Source organism: Oncorhynchus kisutch, linkage group LG23, assembly GCF_002021735.2.
Source record: "Oncorhynchus kisutch isolate 150728-3 linkage group LG23, Okis_V2, whole genome shotgun sequence".
Taxonomy (NCBI): Eukaryota; Metazoa; Chordata; class Actinopteri; order Salmoniformes; family Salmonidae; genus Oncorhynchus; species Oncorhynchus kisutch.
The window spans coordinates 12,962,160-12,982,328 of NC_034196.2; positions in this window are offsets into that span (position 1 = coordinate 12,962,160).

A 20,169-nucleotide genomic window follows, 5' to 3' on the forward strand; every position below is an offset into this window, starting at 1 on the left:
TCGGCAGGGCAAAATAAGTAGAAAGGTTCTTAGTCGATCCACGAGACGAGGGATCGGATTTGATGGCTTGAAATGTTGTTGGTCTTTTGCCTAAAGCTATCAACCTCTCAAATGTCTGCACTCAGTGTTACAGATGCACTGTAGCTCCTCCTGGAAATGCTAGATAACACAGGGGAAAAGATTCCTCGTTCTCGACTAAAAAAGTTTGAACATGAGTTAAGATGTCTCATTTATTACATAAGATCATACACAACACACAATAAAATTATAAGAATTCTTAGGTAGAATGTATTGGTTGTAAGTGCGTTATTCTACTGTTCAGCACACACACATTGTCGATGACAAGATTTATGTCAGTTGTTACCAACAAATGCTCTGGTGTGAATAACAATGGTCTACATATATTTGATAAATAAATAAATGTGGAAATCAGCCTCTGTTGTTCTGGTAAATAGCCCATCGGTGGAGGTTGAAGAAATTCCTGTAAAATACCTTTTTGATGAGATGTTGTTGAAAACAGAAAATCAAACAATTATGATCTGTAAAACAAACAAACTAGAACAGATTTTCCTTCCATGAAAAATACAATCTGTAAAACTAACAGAGCAGAAAGAAGACCCCCAAAATCTCATCAATGGGACCTGCATTTCTACAGCTTACCATGGCCGATTCTATTGGCAATTTTGATTGCTTCTGTAATTGACTGGAGGACCCTCAATTCCAGAGTATACACTTCTCTGACAGCATGCATGTGATCAGAATGAAATCTTGCCCATTATCCAAGTAACACACTCTCAACTTCCAAGGCTTATCTATGGCAGTACATGAGTTGGTCTGCCAGTAGTCTCACAGCGCTGTCATAGAAGTAACACAAATGACCACAGTACTCTAAAAACACTGTCATAGAAGTAACATAAATGACCAAAAACAGCTGTGTTTGATGTCATTTGTTGACTGGAAAAACTACTACTAACTGACAAAAATACTACTACTAACTACTACTAATTTATGTTGTAACATAATCCTAATCTCCAAGGGGTTTTAATTGAGAAGATTTAATGGGCCAATCAGCAGTTGAAACAATAACAAAGTGATATTGAGGTTATACAGTGTTTGTTCACATTTACATTGTTTAGAGACATTGGAGTAAAACAAGTGTACATTTTGGGGTTCTGATGGGATACAACAGTTAAAACTCTTAGATGTAAAGTCCCCTGTTTTTGGGGACTTGCGTGATTCTGGTACCGTTTCCGAACATTTGCTCTTATAAATCGATCTGTGGACACAGTAGATCGAAATGGCTGGCATTAAGCGATGGCCCTGGTTCCCACAGATACAATAGTATATTGTCTGAGCTTGTGTGACGTAGGATGTGAAATCCTAAATCACTTGAAGCTGGGAGGTCCCTCCTACCATTTCATTTGATATTCAGACTGTCCATCAACTCCTGGCTGAATCCTATGTCATAGCCATTGACAAAGCAGTGGTTTCATCACTGTAGGACATTCAGTGATCGATTTCTAGCCATTCATCTAAAATAATTAACAGATTCTAAACACAAAACACGTACTGATTAAAATGAGATGAAAGGCGAGTTCCTAACGAGTTCAAGAAGCCAAGCTAGAGATCTGTGAGACGTTAACAGCGATGGGGGAAGACGTTATGATCAAGAGAGACCATTGGAAAATATGCGCATTTTCTCTAACACTAAATATACAGTACAAATATGTACAGTATTTTCCAGTTATAAGGAAGGTGAAATCTTATACTTAGTCATTTTATAATGATTATACTATATTTAGAAAGCTTATAAGTCATTTCAAGCTGTATTCATACATTGAATAGGAAATACATCATATAAAATATTTCATATTTTTATCGTATTTGTGTCCTTGATCTTGTGTCCTCAGACTAACTATTTCTATGGCCCTCTCATGATAAATAATTACATACACCACCAGTCAAAGGTTTGGACACACCTACTCTTTCAATGGTTTTTCTTTCATTTTACTATTTTCTAGATTGTAGAATGATAGTGAAGACATCAAAACTACGAAATAACACATATGGAATCATACACCACACACCAAAAAAAGTGTAAAACAAAGCAAAATGTATTTTAGATTTTAGATTCTTCAAAGTAGTCATCCTTTGCCTTGATTACAGCTTTGTAAACTCTTGGCATGCTCTCATCAAGCTTCACCTGGAATGATTTCACAAGAGTCTTGAAGGAGTTCCCACATATGCTGAGCACTTGTTGGCTGCTTTTACTTCACTCTGAGGTCCAACTCAAACCAAACCATCTTAATTGGGTTAAGGTTGGGTGATTGTGAAGGCCAGGTCATCTGATGCAGCACTCCATCACTCTCCTTCTTGGTAAAATAGCCCATATGCAGCCAGGAGGTGTGTTGGGTCACTGTCCTGTTGAAAACAAATGATAGTCCTACTAAGTGCAAACCAGATGGGATGGCATATCGCTGCAGAATGCTGTGGTAGCCATGCTGGTTAAGTGTGCCTTGAATTTTAAATAAATCACAGTGTCACCAGCAAAGCACCCCCACACCATCACACCTCCTCCTCTATGCTTCACGGTGGGAACCACACATGCAGAGATCATCCGTTCACCTACTCTGCGTCTCACAAAGTCACGGCGGTTGGAACCAAAAATCTCAAATTTGGACTCATCAGACCAAAGGACAGATTTCCACCGGTCTAATTTCCATTGCGCGTGTTTCTTGGCCCAAACAAGTCTCTTTTTCTTATTGGTGTCCTCTGGAATTGGTTTCTTTGCAGCATTTCGATCATCAATTTCTGAGGCTGTTAACTCTCATGAACTTATCCTCTGCAGCAGAGGTAACTTGGGTTTCCTGTGTCGAGAGCCAGTTTCATCATAGCGCTTGATGGTTTTTGCGAATGCACTTGAAGAAACTTTCAAAGTTGAAATTTTCCGGATTGACTGAGCTTTATGTCTTAAAGTAATGATGGACTGTCGTTTCTCTTTGCTCATATGAGCTGTTCTTGCCATAATATGGACTTGGTATTTTACTAAATAGGGCTATCTTCTGTATACCACCCCTACCTTGTCGCAACTGGCTCGAACGCATGAACTTTTAACAAGGCACACCTTTTAATTAAAATGTTTTCCGGATTACTACCTCATGAAGCTGGTTGAGAGAATGCCAAAAGTGTGCAAAGCTATCATATTTTTGTTGTTTTACCTTTATTTAACAAGGCAAGTCAAATTCTTATTTACAGTGGCGGCATACCATCAAGGTAAAGGGTGACTACTTTGAATAATCTCAAATATAAAGTATATTTTGATTTGTTTAACACTGTTTTGGTTACTACATGATTCCATATGTGTTATTTTATCATTTGGATGTCTTCACTATTATTCTACAATGTAGAAAATTGTAAAAATAAAGAAAAAAACATGAATGAGTAGGTGTGTGCAAACTTTTGACTGGTACTGTAGATTACATTTTCGACTGCATTTAGTTACATTTAACTAGTTTTAAATGAAGCTCATGAGGCATTTATAAGTTATGTTCTTCAAAGATCAATTGGGTACATACCAAAATCAACGTAGTAACTGCTGATTGCCCCATTAAGAGACTTTGGTATTTTGTTTGCTTTGGTTTTTATTTATCCCTCAGTCTGGAATAAAGTATTAGGAACCTGAGAGCAGATCATCTGAATGGATGCTTCCGATATGAATTCCTGGTCGTAAAATGTCATCGTAATATTGCGGTGGGGTTGACACAAATGAATTTCCTCCTGATGATGATTTGAACTCATTTTCCTTAGATTGATGATACCATTAAGCAGCAGAATTAACATTTGGCAAATGAAAAGCTATGATTTCCATTACTATTGTCCCGCTTTACACAGGGAATTCTAACTCTAACTCTGTTGTTGCCTGTGTGAATGTTGTGATCATCACCAGTTTAATCACCACTTTAAGCGCCTAACCCACAGGATGTCTTGCTCTAATACTGCCAGGGAAGAATGCCAGTGGTGTTGTGTTACTTCTGCCATGGCACACTGCATTAAATCTGCCTAACATTCACCAAACAATAACATTTTGGGGTGACAAGGTGTTTCACCCGCAGTCATTGTCAAGTTGTTTGTTTTAGGTACAAAGACTTTTTGCCAGGAACATAGACCTCTCAATACTGCTTAATGTAGTTTGTGGACAACATCCTGTTGACGTCACTAACTCTGTGTTTGTATCAAGCTGACATCTTACTTAATATTCTCTGTATGCTCTTGACTTGCCTAGAGTGCTTGAGAGTAATGAGGCACAACGATTTTTCACATATAATTGTATATATTTAGGATTGTATTTATTTATACTTTGAAATCATTGTATTTGGTCTAACCTCCAAGTGTACTATTACCAAACCTTTCTTCCTAAAAATAACTAATGATATTTACACAGCATATCAATGAGCCTCTTTGACAACTCAGATATGCAGTGAAAATGAAATCCAGAGCTTACAGGTCAATTCTGAAAAACCAAAGAATCAACAGCAAGAGCGTTTTTAGGTATTTTTCTTGCACATTCAGTTTATTCTTTAGTGTGGGAGAGTATGGGGAGAGGGACCAGTTGTCGCTGTGTAGGTTGTCACAGTGCTCATAAATAACACATCTTGAGGGTGCTGTCAGCTTCGGAAAACTTTTGAGATAGGGACAACTTTCTGCTTTTAGTAACCAAGGAAATGTTTTTCATTGTTGTTGTTGTTGTTGTTTATGTCATTACTGTTAAACTGTCAATAAATCACACAGGCAGTCAGTTTAAACCACTGTATCAATTCTCATGCTGAGCCATGAGTATAGAGAATCTTCAGAAATATTTTGCATAAGCATTAGCTGTACATCCCACAGAGACCATCAGTCAGCTGCACAAAAGTTCCCCTGCTTTGACACCAAGATTACTCAGAATAAGCTAACATGTTCATGAAGTGAAAGTGACATAAGTTCCTTATGTCTTCTTTGAAGAAGTTTTTCATGTGGAGTTCTGCACCAGTCAGACAGTCAGGAAAAAAATGGACCACATGACACAAGTAAAAAAAAAACAACAGATTATGTAAGAAAGAGCCTTGAGGTTTTTCTGTAGTTCTTTTAGATTGCTTCCCAGTTGAGAGATGCTCCTCTGAATAAAAATACTTCCTTTCCAAAGTTATTTTCCTATTCCCTTTTTCTGCAAAGTATTCGACATCCAAGCAGAAGAAATGGTATAAGGATGAGCCTGCGGTGGTTTGGCAGAGTGCTTCTTTTCCAGCGCAGATGTGACATGCCTCATCAGGCTCCCAAGTTATAGAGCTGATTTGTAGGAGCTGAATCAATATCAGAGACAGACGCTTTAACACCAACTCCCTTTCTTGACAATCTTCCACTTCTCAAAGAAGTTTCTCTTGGTGGAATAAAATCATTAAAACACTCAAACAGACCCTCGGCTTGAATATAAGACAGTTCGTCTTTCATCAAACGATGCTCCTCTTGAACACAACTTCAGCACAACTGCAGCCCGAAGCACATCGCAATGGGTGTCATAAGCAATAATGACAGAGCAGTGTCACAGTTTGTGGTGATGAATGCTGCAGCAGCAGAGCCTTGGGAGTCAGCCCCCAGATGAGCCTGTCATTGTTAGCTTGACTATGGTGGAATATTGACAGCATTATAGGCCTATATTCTCTAAACTATACTACCCACTGTATGTCAACTTCCCTGCTCTCCCTTTGACAGCATGAGGTACAGTAGGCATATTGATGGACGGTTCCGATCAAATGAAGATGATGGATCAAACGAATTCATGTACATGTTGACTTCAGATTATGCACTTGAAGGCCCAATTAAAACCAGTTTATTCAGAGGAGAGTTTGTCGGTGGGTAAAGGTGGAGAGCAGCCAATATGTTGATCCATCCTCTGCAGCTGTTCCCTTCACTTTAGAGAGGCACTCCAGATCACATATACCACTGAATAACAAATATTGTTTGCTGGGAATCATGTCAAGAAAGGATGAAAATAAACAGTCAAAGTGTTCTTTTCCAAACCCTGTTTACTTGAGTCTCTGTGGGAGATCTGAGTTATGCTTGCTATCTGTTGTTAAAGGATGTATATGGACATTACAAGTTATAAGGGTCTAACTGAGGCATTCTCAAGACTCACCAAGTGAGTGAGTGGGCACTGTATATTACTGAAGGTGTGAGACTGACCTTATTTTCTTCCACAACAATTGCCAGGGCCATACGGGACTCCAGCCAGGACAACTTTCTCTCTGATCTGATTACCCTGCATTAACTGTGCCTGTAACTCAATCAGAGCTTGGGCTCAATGTTTGCCTGGAATACATAAACCTTTTCTACCCCTTTAGTAAAGATTGCCTATGACATTAACACATCTGTTGAGGCGGCTCTCACTGCAGGGAATAGTCTTCATTTTCATTTCCCCTCATTTACATGTGGATTTCAGCACCACAAACATGCTGAGATGTAAATGTAATTAGTGTGAAGGAAAACAAACAAATACTCATTGAGTAGTTAACTCAGAACGTTATTATTATTTACAGTATTCAGCCATATGCTGCGTCAAGTATGATCAACTGGATACTGGATTGTTGGAATAATTCGTTGATGGTTGATATTTTCTTTTCTTAAAGAGAGAGAGGGAGTGAAGGCTTACTGCTGTTGCAGTTTTATCTAGGTGATTTGCAAGATTGAGTTGGACAACTAAAAAGTGGCCAAATGACATTCATGTCTCAACCTTAAGTCTGCTCTCAGAGCCAACTGTTGTTCAATTACAAGATGTCGATAGAAATTACTCCCTAAATCCATCAGTGTAAGAGGTATTAAAAACCAAATATTGCTTTTCTGTTCTCATAACAAATGAGACGAACCTCTCATTACATGTTTAATTTCTCAATATTGGCTTACATTTCTGTAGATCAACATAGCATTGGATAGGTGTTCATTCAATTCCAGTACAACAGTGAGATTACCTAAAAATACTACATGTGTTTTTATTCTGTTTAAGTATAAGCCGTGCCTTGACGATACACTTCCTGGACTGTGTCACTGTGTCTGATCACAGAGCTTTATCTTTTCATGCTATGCATAAACTCAGGTAGAGAGGGAGATGTGGAGAGAGGGAGAGAGAGAGTAAGGGAGAGAACACCACTGTAGTGCAGAAGAGCCAAGGTCATTCAGATTGAGACATTACATCAGCCTCCAGAGACAGACTTGCATTAAAGATGCACTATGCAGAACTTGCTCTGCCATTTCCTGGTTGCAAAAATTTGAATAGGTCGACTAATTTCAGTTTATGTGATAAAATGAGCAAGTGTAGAGAATCATTGTACCATCTAAACTACTGTGAAATATATTTTCCATAAGCAAAAATATTGTATATTCAGTTTTTTGAAGCTGGTGCACAAAATCGAAAGACACAAAAACGAAACTTAAGAACGGGAAGCATAAAAATAGTGCACATAGAACAGATCTTAGATTTGCTTTCAATGAGAATGACAGATCTATAATAAAGATTTCTATGTGAATTTGGTCGGGTCGTCCAAAGAGTTACATATTGCAGCTTTAAATAACAGTTAAGAATTTTAACTTGGCAGCTATGACTTATAGCTCTATTTGGCTGCTTAATTGCTGGATTAGTGTCACGCCCTGACCTTAGATATCTCTGTTTTCTATATATTTTGGTTAGGTCAGGGTGTGACTAGGGTGGGTACTCTAGTGTTGTATGTCTAGGGTTTTGTATGTCTAGGGTTTTGTATGTCTAGGGTTGTTGTAATCTAGGGGTTTTGTATTTCTATGTTGGCCTGATATGGTTCCCAATCAGAGAGAGCTGTTTATCGTTGTCTCTGATTGGGGATCATATTTAGGCAGCCCTGTTTCCCACTTTCTGCTGTGAGATCTTGTCTATGTGTAGTTGCCTGTCAGCACTTGTTTGTATAGCTTCACGGTTCATTTGTTATTTTGTTAATTTGTTCAGTGTTTCATTCTATAAATAAATAAGAATTTCCGCACAGCACGCTGCGCCTTGGTCCGATCCTTATAACGAACGTGACCGAAGATCCCACCAACAAAGGACCAAGCAGCGTGCCCAGAAGGAGAAAGTATCCTGGACTTGGGAAGAGATCCTGGATGGGAAGGCATCCTGGACTTCGAGGAAATCCTGGCAGGACAGGATCGCCTTCCTTGGCGGGAGTCGCCTAGGAGCATGAGAGGACAGCAATGACGTCGACGGAAGCCCGAGAGGCAGCCCCAAGAAAATTATTTTGGGGGGCACACGGGTTGGTCGGCAAAGCCGAGGGGTGAGTCAGAAACTGTTGATTAGTTATTGGAAATATTGGAGTAGAGTGAACGGAGGGGAGAGTTAGAAACCTTCGAGGAACTGTTGGACAAATTGGAGGAGAGTGAAGAGAGAGAGCTGTTGGTTTGGCGTAGTATGCATGGCATTCGCCCTGAGGAGCGTGTTAGCCGTCCGATGCCACCTGAGTCAGTTCCCCGCACTCGCCCTGAGGTGCGTGTCATCAGCCCGGAGCCACCTGTACCGGTCCCACGCATCAGACCTCCAGTGCGCCTCCACAGTCCAGTACGTCCTGTTCCTGCTCCTCGCACTTGCCCTGAGGTGCGTGTCCCCAGCCCGGTACCACCAGTGCCGGCACCACGCATCAGACCTCCAGTGCGCCTCCACAGTCCAGTACGTCCTGTGCCTCCTCCCCACACTCGCCCTGAGGTGCGTGTCATCAGCCCGGTACCACCAGTACCAGTGCCACACATCAGGCCTCCAGTGCGCCTCCACAATCCAGAGCTTCCGGCGACAGTTCCCAGTCTACAGCTTCTGGTGACAGTTCCCAGTCCAGAGCTTCTGGCGACAGTTCCCAGTCCAGAGCTTCTGGCGACGGTCCACAGTCCACAGTCCGGAACCTCCGGCAACGGTCCACAGTCCAGAACCTCCAGCGACTGTCCCCCGTTCCGGAACCTCCAGCGACGGTCCCCGGTCCGGAACCTCCAGTGACGGTCCCTGGTCCGGGGTTGTGGCTGATGATTCGCGGTCCGCATCCACAAAAGCGGAGGGATCAGCGTAAGGAGGGGGGCTGTGTCCACAACCAGAGCCGCCATCGAAGGTAGATGCCAACCCGGACCCTCCCCTATAGGTTCAGGTTTGTGGCCGGGAGTCCACACCTTTGGGGGGGGAGGGGTACTGTCAGCTTTAAATAACAGTTAAGAATTTTAACTTGGCAGCTATGACTTATAGCTCTATTTGGCTGCTTAATTGCTGGATGAGTGTCACGCCCTGACCTTAGATATCCCTGTATTCTATATATTTTGGTTAGGTCAGGGTGTGACTAGGGTGGGTACTCTAGTTTTGTATGTCTAGGGTTTTGTATGTCTGCGCCTTGGTCCTTATAACAAACGTGACAATGAGAGAAATTAGTTTTGCCTTAATATGGGGAAATAGGGCTCTCTCTCTCACACACACACACACGCACACACACACTGCTTACTGGACTTGTACAATACCAGGTAGGACATATTACTATATAATAATGTAATACTATTACTATACTATACTATGCTATATACAGTAGCAGTCAAACGTATAGACACACCTACTCATTCCAGGGTTTTTCTTTATTTTTACTATTTTCTACATTGTAGAAAGTAGCCACCCTTTGCCTTGATGACAGCTTTGCACACACTTGTCATTCTCTCAGCCAGCTTCATCAGGTCATCAGCTTCAATACCTGGAATGTATTTAAATTAACAGGTGTGCCTTGTTAAAAGTTAATTTATGGAATTTCTTCCCTTCTTAATGCGTTTGAGCCAATCAGTTGTGTTGTGACATGGTAGGAGTTCTATACAGAAGATAGCACTAGATTATTGCAAGAACAGCTCAAATAAGCAAAGAGAAATGACAGTCCATCATTACTTTAAGACATGAAGGTCAGTCAATGCTGTCGTGATTTGACTTTAACATCAATCTGAAGACTGCTATTTATCCAATTAAAACCTCTCTGGGATATGTGAGACAGTAGCGTCCCACTTGGCCAAAAGCCAGATAAAATGCAGAGCGCCAATTTCAAATAAATTCCTATAAAAATCAAACTTTCATGAAATCACACATGTAAGACACCAAATTAAAGCTACACGTGTTGTGAATCCAGCCAACATGTCAGATTTCAAAAAGGCTTTTCGGCGTAATCAAAGAATGCTATTATCTGAGCATAGCACCATAGTAAACAAAAGTGAGATGAAATTAAATGAAAACAAATGAAAACATTTCAACCCTGCAGGTGCGACACAAAACGCAGAAATAAAAATATAAATCATGCCTTACCTTTGACAAGCTTCTTCTGTTGACACTCCAATATGTCCCATAAACATCACAAATGGTCCTTTTCTTCGATTAATTCCGTCCATATATATCCAAAATGTCCATTTATTTGGCGCGTTTGATCCAGAAAAACACCGGTTCCAACTTGCGCAATGTGACGACAAAATATCACAAAAGTTACCTGTAAACTTTGCCAAAACATTTCAAACTACTTTTGTAATACAACTTTAGGTATTTTTTAAAGTAAATAATCGATAAAATTGAAGACGGGATGATCTGTGTTCAATACAGGAAGAAAACAAACTCAAGCATGCTTTCTGGTCTTGCGCCTCTATCAAACAGTACACATGAAGTGACACTCGTTCAAGATGGCCCTACTTCTTCATTACACAAAGGAATAACCTCAACCAATTTCTAAAGACTGGTGACACCCAGTGGAAGCGGTAGGAACTGCAAGCAAGTCCCTTAGAAATCCGGATTCCCAATGAAACCTCATTGAAAAGATGGTGACTTCAAAAAAACAAATCTGAATGGTTTGTCCTCAGGGTTTCGCCTGCTACATAAGTTCTGTTATACTCACAGACATGATTAAAACAATTTTAGAAACTTCAGAGTGTTTTCTATCCAAATATACTAACAACATGCATATATTAGCAACGGGGCCTGAGTAGCAGCCAGTTTACCTTATTCATCCAAGCTACTCAATACTGCCCCCCAGTCCAAAAGAAGTTCAAGCATTTATTACTTGACATGGAAAATATATACTATGGCATATCTTATCTTCTGGGGATGAGTAGCAGGCATGCTTTTCATCCAAAATTCCAAATGCTGCCCCCTATCCTAGAGAAGTTTTAACTAACTATGTTTAATTGTTACGCGATTAACAACAATTAATTCATAAGTATCTGGGGCACCACGAGAGTGGTTCTTTAAAGAGTTATCATCTCCCGAATTAAACTCTAAAAGGGCATTACCTATCACATCTATAAACAGTCAACTTATTAATCATAACCTCGTATCATATGACCATTCTGAACAGTCGTAACCTCCTTGGATCTGCAAAAACCAGAGTCTTACTTATGATTCACTATTACACAAATATGTTGAATTATTTATGTACAAGATAATTAAATGGGAACACAAGATAAACATACACACTCTGCACTAGCTATTGACTGTAATATACTGAAAACAGGTCCCTAGCGGAATGACAACAGTATTGATGCTTTTTAAAGGAGCGATGGGAGAGAGAGGTACAGAGACACTTAACATTGGTACATTCAAAAACCACTCTCGTCTACAGTAACCACATACTTTGAACACGAACTGCTGCCCACCGAGTAAGAAATTATTAATGTTTTTACGTGAAATGCCTGAGTTTGCTGGTGGTCTCTTGGTGAACAGGGCAGCCTTGGAAAGGGGGTTGGGCCTTTTCGTGGCACACTTGTAAGGTTCTAATTGAACGAAATGGTTACAACAAGTCTTCTACTGTTATCCTTCTTTGTAGTTGTCTGGTAGCACGGGACTTGTTGTGTAGTCCTGAACCGAACTACAGAGTTGACTTTCCTTCCATTCACTCTTGAAGAGGCTTCTTTGAAGATAGGCTAGCCAAACGTATCGATGGTTTGAGCAGAGTAACAGGATGATCCTACTTAAATTTTGCTTTCAAACAGCTAATCAGCCGTATCAATGATTGTCTGGGAGGTGAGTTTATTGTCTCCACCTTGTGTTGAGATTCAAAATTCAAACCACTTTAAATGTGCAGCTGCAGCCTCACTCTTTTCTGGTCTAATGTGTTTTTTTCTTAACCAATTATGTATATGCTCAAAAGGGGCTCCCTGGCCTCACTCCAGGCGGTAACTACTCACTGTGCAAAGTTAATTATCTTATAGCTTCTCAAATCACATCTGAGTATGGAAACTTCATATATGTAGTGTCTATACTTTCCAAGTTACAGTATTTCCTTTATAACATTTTTAATAACATCACAAAATTACAAACAAAATGACATTAGTGTTCTATTTATCACCTCTGACCATTCCTCACGATTTAAGTCAGAAATATTGTTCCAGTATTCGCTTATGAACGAGTTAGAGTTTCAGCGGGAAAATGTTTGCTTTGGTGAATCTTGAGAGCGCAGATCTGAATCTTCTCCCTTGATTTACAACAGGCCGGTTATTAACCCCCCTAGTTCTTTCCTTCCCGCCCTAGGGTGAGAGGGGGTCTGATTGAAGTTATTCATTGCATACCTGATTTGACCCATTTGTATTCTCGTGGACAGTCAAGACAATGCGGAACATTTCAAGAACTGTTAAAGTTTCTTCTAGTGCAGAATAGGTTCATGAGAGTTACCAGCCCCAGAAGTTGCAGCCTATACAAATTCTTCACATCTCAACATCAACTGTTCAGAGGAGACTGCGTGAATCAGGCCTTCATCAAACCACTACTAAAGGACACCAATGATAAGAAGAGACTTGATTGGGCAAAGAAACACGAGCAATGGACATTAGACCGGTCCTTTATTGGTGACACGGTCTGTGATTTATTTAGAATTCAAGGCACACTTAACCAGCATGGCTACCACAGCATTTGTCAGCGATACACCATCCCATCTGGTTTGCACTTAGTGGGACTATCATTTGATTTTAACAGGACAATGGCCCAACACACCTCCAGGCTGTGTACGGGCTATTTCACCAAGAAGGTGCTGCATCAGATGACCTGGCCTCCACAATCACCCGACCTCAACCAAATTGAGATGGTTTGGGATGAGTTGGACCTCAGAGTGAAGGAAAAGCAGCCAACATTTGCTCAAAATATGTGGGAACTCCAGAATGCGAAGCTGCCATCAATGCGAAGGGTGGCTACTTTGAAGAATCTAAAATCTAAAATATATTTTGATTTGTTTAATAACACTTTTTTGGTTACTACATGATTCCATATGTGTTATCTCATAGTTTTGATGTCTTCACTACAATGTACACTACCGTTCAAAAGTTTGCGGTCACTTCAAGATGTCCTTGTTTTTGAAAGAAAATATCATTTTTTTGCCCATTAAAATAATATCAAATTGATCAGAAATACAGTGTAGACATTGCAAATGTTGTAAATTACTATTGTTATCATTAGCATCAGCATTTGCATTTGTGGGTTCGATTTCAGGCTCAAAATGGCCAGAAACAAATAACTTTCTTCTGAAACTAGTCAGTCTATTCTTGTTCTGAGAAATTAAGGCCATTCCATGCGAGAAATTGCCAAGAAACTGAAGCTCTTGTACAACCCTGTGTACTACTCCCTTCACAGAACAGTGCAAACTGGCTCTAATCAGAATAGAAAGAGGAGTGGGAGGCCCCAGTGCACAACTGAGCAGGAGGACAAGTACATTAGAGTGTCCAGTTTGAGAAACAGACTCCTCACAAGTCCTCAACTGGCAGCTTCATGAAATTGTACCTGCAAATACTCCAGGATGCTGGCCTTCTAGGCAGAGTTCCTCTGTCCAGTGTCTGTGTTCATTTGCCCATCTTAATCTTTATTTTTTAATTGACCAGTCTGAGATGTGGCTTTTTCTTTGCAACTCTGCCTAGAAGGCCAGCGTCCCGTAGTTGCCTCTTCACTGTTGACGTTGAGACTGGTGTTTTGCGGGTACTATTTAATGAAGCTAACATAATTGCAAAAGGATTTTATAATGATCAATTAGCATTTTAAAATGATGAACTTGGATTAGCTAACACAACGTGCCATTGGAACACAGGAGTGATGGTTGCTGATAATGGGCCTCTGTACGCCTATGTAGATATTCCATTAAAAACCAGCCGTTTCCAGCTACAATAGTCATTTACAACATTAACAATATCTACACTGTATTTCTGATCAATTTGATGTTATTTGATGTTATTTTCTATCAAAAACAAGGACATTTCTAAGTGACCCCAAACTTTTGAACAGTAATAACAATATTTAATTTGTAGAGCGTATATCCCACACTCAATGCAGTATAGGACCCACAAATTGGTTCCCATGATTGAGTCAAAACTTATCAATAACTGATCAGCGGTCATAACAAGAAAATCCACTGTGTGTTTGAACTTTTGACTGGTACTGTACATATATATACGGGACAGTACCAGGCTGTATTACAAAGTGTTGGTTTGTATTATTTAGATTAATAGCGACAGGAAGTTGATGTGTGATATTCCGAATGTTAGCACACATAATGAGACTGGAATTACATTAATATTTAATCAACTAGGTGATGAAGGGAAGTACAGCATGAGTTGTGTGTATCCAATGTCAAACAGATCGTTACCTTGAATTTGACAGAAGATATTTGTCTCACTGTCTGTGGCAGACAGGTATAAACACTGCAACCTAATCCGTAACCCAGGGTTCCCCAACTGGCGGATTGCGGGCTGTATTTGGCCCACAGGTGGTTTTATTTGCCCTCCCAGTTTTCTGAGCAAAAAAATAAACATTTTATTTTATTTTTTATTGTTGGACATAAAAGACAGTTAAACCACAGGAAATCAGCTCCAACACATAATAGAGAGTCATTTGATCCTATACAAACGTAAGCAAGGTTTGAATTGATTATGTTTTAGTCAAACATTGTATCTGTTTGGGCACCATCGGTCAATTTGCAGTCGACAAATTATTTGCAAGTATGTTCCAGCCCCCCGACCATCCACTCAAGAAAAAAATGGCCCGCTGCTCAATCTAGTTGATGATCCCTGCCCTAACCCTTCTCTTTTATTAGTGCAAAACACGACTAAATCTGATTTGTGTGCCTGTGCCTGTGCCTGTGCCTGTGCCTGTGCCTGTGCCTGTGCCTGTGCCTGTGCCTGTGCCTGTGCCTGTGCCTGTGCCTGTGCCTGTGCCTGTGCCTGTGCCTGTGCCTGTGCCTGTGCCTGTGCCTGTGCCTGTGCCTGTGCCTGTGTGGTTTTATATATGTTGCTTGAAAAACTCCAAACATGCCTTCTCTATCTGTGTTCTACAGAGCAGAGCATCTAGCAGTGTAGCCTGTTTTTCTGTTTGTGAAGGGCACACAGACACTCTGTATCCAATTAGGTTACCTTCTGGAGCTTTCCAGTACGCTCACTGGGAAAGTCAAAACAGCATAGATACATAAATTACACAGTCCTTTTCTGCTGCGCTCCTGGCACTTGCCAGCCATGCACAGCCATCAGAAATGTCTTCGACAGTGCAATGGAATGTTCAGTCTATTCAAAACAATGACCTTCTAGATTCAAAACACTAATACACTTGAATGTCAGCTAATTATTCACACCGTTTATTTGCAGGATGGACCAACATGAGTATAGTAGACTACATTTTAAGCAATATTATCACTACTGTTTTTCGATTTTGGCATGATGACTTTCACAGACTAGTCTGGGATGAATTATTCAAGTCTAGCATCAGTGGGTGAAACTCAGGGTAAAATCCATTGCCTGGTGCAGCCAGAAGACAAGCATGTCTTGTTTGTGCTGTTTCAATGATCTAAGTATTTTGTCACAGATCTTAGACACAAGATAGTGTCTTTAGCATCAATGCAGCTCAGATAATTAACGAAAATGTATCATCAATGAGGTGGTGTAGAATGCTCCAAGTTAATGAGCAGTTTTGTAAATCTTTGAAGACAAACGGAAGACTTTCAATTGAGATTCCTGATGAAGACCGGTCATTATCCTATGAGGAGAAATGATAACTGAGGATAAGCAAGCACAAGTGATTATTTTCACCACACTCTCATTTGGAAATTAAGGAAGGAAATTGTCAGTTCAAGATGACCTAGAAATGTTTAAAAAGTTACATATGTTCAAAAATGTCCTGTTTGGACCTATCAGCATTATAATTCAAATACATTTCACACTTATCATGCGTAGTCATTATGAGTCTGTGAACAATATAGTAATTAGCCGTTCAGTTGTTTTACTTTTTGATGGTTAAATCTTGTGACAATGGTCCTTGATAATACCTTTAGCAGAGCCTGACAATCTGATTGAAATCTGATTGGAATGTAAAAATTACCATGAGTAATAAACCAAAGGGCAAAACTTGATTAATTCCAAATTATTCAGAAAGACAGTGGAGTGCCTCTGGTGAACAAGCCATCGTGAACTGAAATTGTTCAATGTAGGCTTATAGCAGGTGTTAAAATATTCATGTTTTTTTTAAAGGCAATCAAAAAGTGTTCCATTATTTCCTGAGGTGACAGGAGCTGCCACACCGAGAGGCATCTCTATTACTGTGACTGCTAATAGGGCAGTCTCCTCTTTGACATGCCAATGGGGCCATAGAATGACAAGCGTTGGCATTTGTGACAAAGAGGAAAAATTATTTCGGAGAGAAGCAAAAAGACAGGAAGGGAAGAATGAAAGAATGAAAACAGGACAGATGAAGATATGTCACTTCCTTCCAGTCTGACCGACATAAGGGAAAATGACACCTCAAGGGCATCCTTGTGGGTTTCTTTGTGAATGTGCTGTTACTTGTCAACAAATCTCATCCAAACAATTATATTTCCACACAATTGGTTTTCAAACGTTAGTCCCTTCTCTGCAGTCTCATGCAGTGACTCATATTTGGAAGATTCCATGGTGACTTTAGTAGTAATTCCAGGTAAAGGCTCTCAGTCAGGTCAGTGTTATAGTTCTATTATTAATGTACAGTTATTCAGTACAGTGTGTCTCCAGCGGTTTCTACTATTATTCATTCACTGGGAGAAGAAAGAGGACACTCCACTCTTCCACTCTATTGCGTTCTGACATGACTATTTTTCACCATCAGCAAGGATGACTGATGCAGAGTTGAATGTGCGTGGTATGAGTGTTTGAGTTCCCACTTAAAATGGCCACCTTATCTGGTTTGACTCATCCTGAAATCCATTGTCTATCAAATGGATTTGCATGATAAACAGGCTTTGGCACCAGCTTATGTTTCAGCATAAGTATTGATTTTCATTCTGCAGACCCTCTGTGTGAAGAAAGAGATGATACGCCTGGTTTTACATTAGTTTGAGATGCACAATCTGTCACTGAGCATTATCCTAGGATGGAGCATAATCCCAGGATAGCTGGCTACAGTGCTTTGCAAAAGTATTCACTCCCCTGGGTGTTTTTTCCTATTTTGTTGCATTACAACCTGTAATTTAAATGGATTTTTATTTGGATTTCATGCAATGGACATACACAAAATAGTCCAAATCGGTGAAGTAAAAAAAATTATAATAATTGTTTCAAAAAATCGAACAAATAAAATAAAAAAGGAAAGGTGGTGAGTGCGTATATGTATATTCACCCCCTTTGCTATGAAGCCCCTTAATATGATCTGGTGCAACCAATTACCTTCAGAAGTCACATCATTAGTTAAATAAAGTCCACCTGTGTACAATCAAAGTGTCACATGATCTGTCACATGATCTCAGTATATATACACCTGTTCTGAAATGCCCCAGAGTCTGCAACACCACTAAGAAAGGGGCACCATGAAGACCAAGGAGCTCTCCAAACAGGTCAGAGACAAAGTTGTGGAGAAGTACAGGTTCAGGGTTGGGTTATTAAAAAATATCCAGAACTTTGAACATGCCATGGAGCACCATTATTAAAAAATTGAAAGAATATGGCACCACAACAAACCTGCCGAGAGGCCCATCAAAACTCACGGACCAGGCAAGGAGGGCATTAATCAGAGAGGCAACAAAGAGACCAAAGATAACACTGAAGGAGCTGCAAAGCTCCACAGCTGAGATTGGAATATCTGTCCATAGGACCACTTTAAGCCAAACACACCACAGAACTCGGCTTTGAGGAAGAGTGGCCAGAAAAAAAGCCATTGCTTAAGGAAGAAATATGTGAACACGTTTAGTGTTCGCCAAAAGGCGTGTGGGAGACTCCCCAAACATATGGAAGAAGGTACTCTGGTCAGATGAGACTAAAATTGAGCTTTTTGGCCATCAAGTAAAACGCTATGTCTGGCGCAAACCCAACACCTTTCATCACCAAGAGAACACCATCACCGCAGTGAAGCATGGTGGTGGCAGCATCATGCTGTGGGGGTGTTTTTCATCGGCAGGGACTGGGAAACTGGTCATAATTGAAGGGATGATGGATGGCGCTAAATACAGGGAAATTCTTGAGGGACACCTGTTTCAGTCTTCCAGAGATTTGAGACTGGGATGGAGGTTCACCTTCCAGCAGGACAATGACCCTAAGCATACTGCTAAAGCAACACTCAAGTGGTTTAAGGGGAAACATTTACATGTCTTGGAATGGCCTAGTCAAAGCCCAGACCTCAATCCAATTGAGAATCTGTGGCATGGCCCAAGAGACTTGCAGCTGTAATTGATGCAAAAGGTGTGTGGGGGGGGGGGGGGGGGGGGGGGTGAATAGTTACGCAAGTTTTCCGTTTTTTTTGTATTATTACTTGTTTGTTTCACAATAAACAATATTTTGCATCTTCAAAGTGGTAGGCATGTTGTGTAAATCAAATGATACAAACACCCCCCAAAAAATCTATTTTAATTCCAGGTTGTAAAGGCAACAAAATAGAAAAATGCCAAGGGGGGGTGAATACTTTCGTAAACCACTATATATCCAATCTGCCGTATTCCTGTTTCATTTCAACCTTACTTACATACACTTCATCAACCCAGAAAGATGTATCCTCATGCCAGTACAATACTTGGAAAACATTCCTATTTTATCTCTTTTTAAAAGCTCATTTTTTTGACAATTGCTTTTTCATTCTGTTGCATCCTACATTACAAGCTGTTATCTTCATTGCTCTGTTTATCAGCTCAGAGTTGTGTTTTCAGTGGGTGGTAGATTTGTTTTTTGTTATGATATTGTTATTCACTTCTAAGGAACTCTTGCAGTCCTTTCAACCTCGACAGCTGGTTTACACACTGACCAACTCATCAACCATTACATCATTAGCCTGGGTTCCTGTCATGCACTGAAGGATTGTCCCTGTTCCTATAAAATAATGTGTTAAGCCCTATTTAAACCACGAGTGATTTTATTAATTATATCCTGACAAAAGAATGATAGTAATGTTCGACTGTAATCTCTTGGGAAAAAACAAGCTATTATCACAGGCAAAACAGTCTGTCGTTGAGCTCACACCTAATCAACTTTGCTGTTTGCTCAAGGTGCGTAAAGATACAATCCGTCCTATCCATCAGCCAGAAGTCAAGTAATAGTGTCATCCTCTTGCATGTCCTTCATGTCACCACGTGAGAATTACCATTTACATTAATTTGCTGACGGTGAAGAGGCATCCTTCCTACTAGCCCCTCTTACCAGAGGAGGGCCAGGCTCAGGCAGAGTAACAGAATTACTGGAGACCCAGACTGCACTTCGCCTTGAGCGTGGGGCAAACAGCCCAGTCACTGCCTGCTCTCTGCAGCACAAATTATATACAACAAAGATACATTGGCATAAAGGCAGATACACACACAGACAGGCATACACACATAGAGGCACACATACAGTACAAATGCATATGAGCACACACACACATTCATGAATAATCTCTTTTGAACGGGCACACGGGAACTTCATAAAGGTTGAAGAGTTGGTGGCTTCAGCTGGGAATACCAAAAGAATACTAATAGGCCCCTTAGCTTACATAGTTTGAGAGCAACCTGAATAAGGGATGGGAGGGTCAGTAGCCATAGGAGAGGCCATAAGGGAAACTCCAATAATGTTTGGTGATGGCATTTGAATCATGTCACGCTCCTCACTTCACACTCCCAATTGCAATTAGGTCTTATTAATTTACTATTCATTCAGTTCTCTCCTATATCTCCTCAGCAT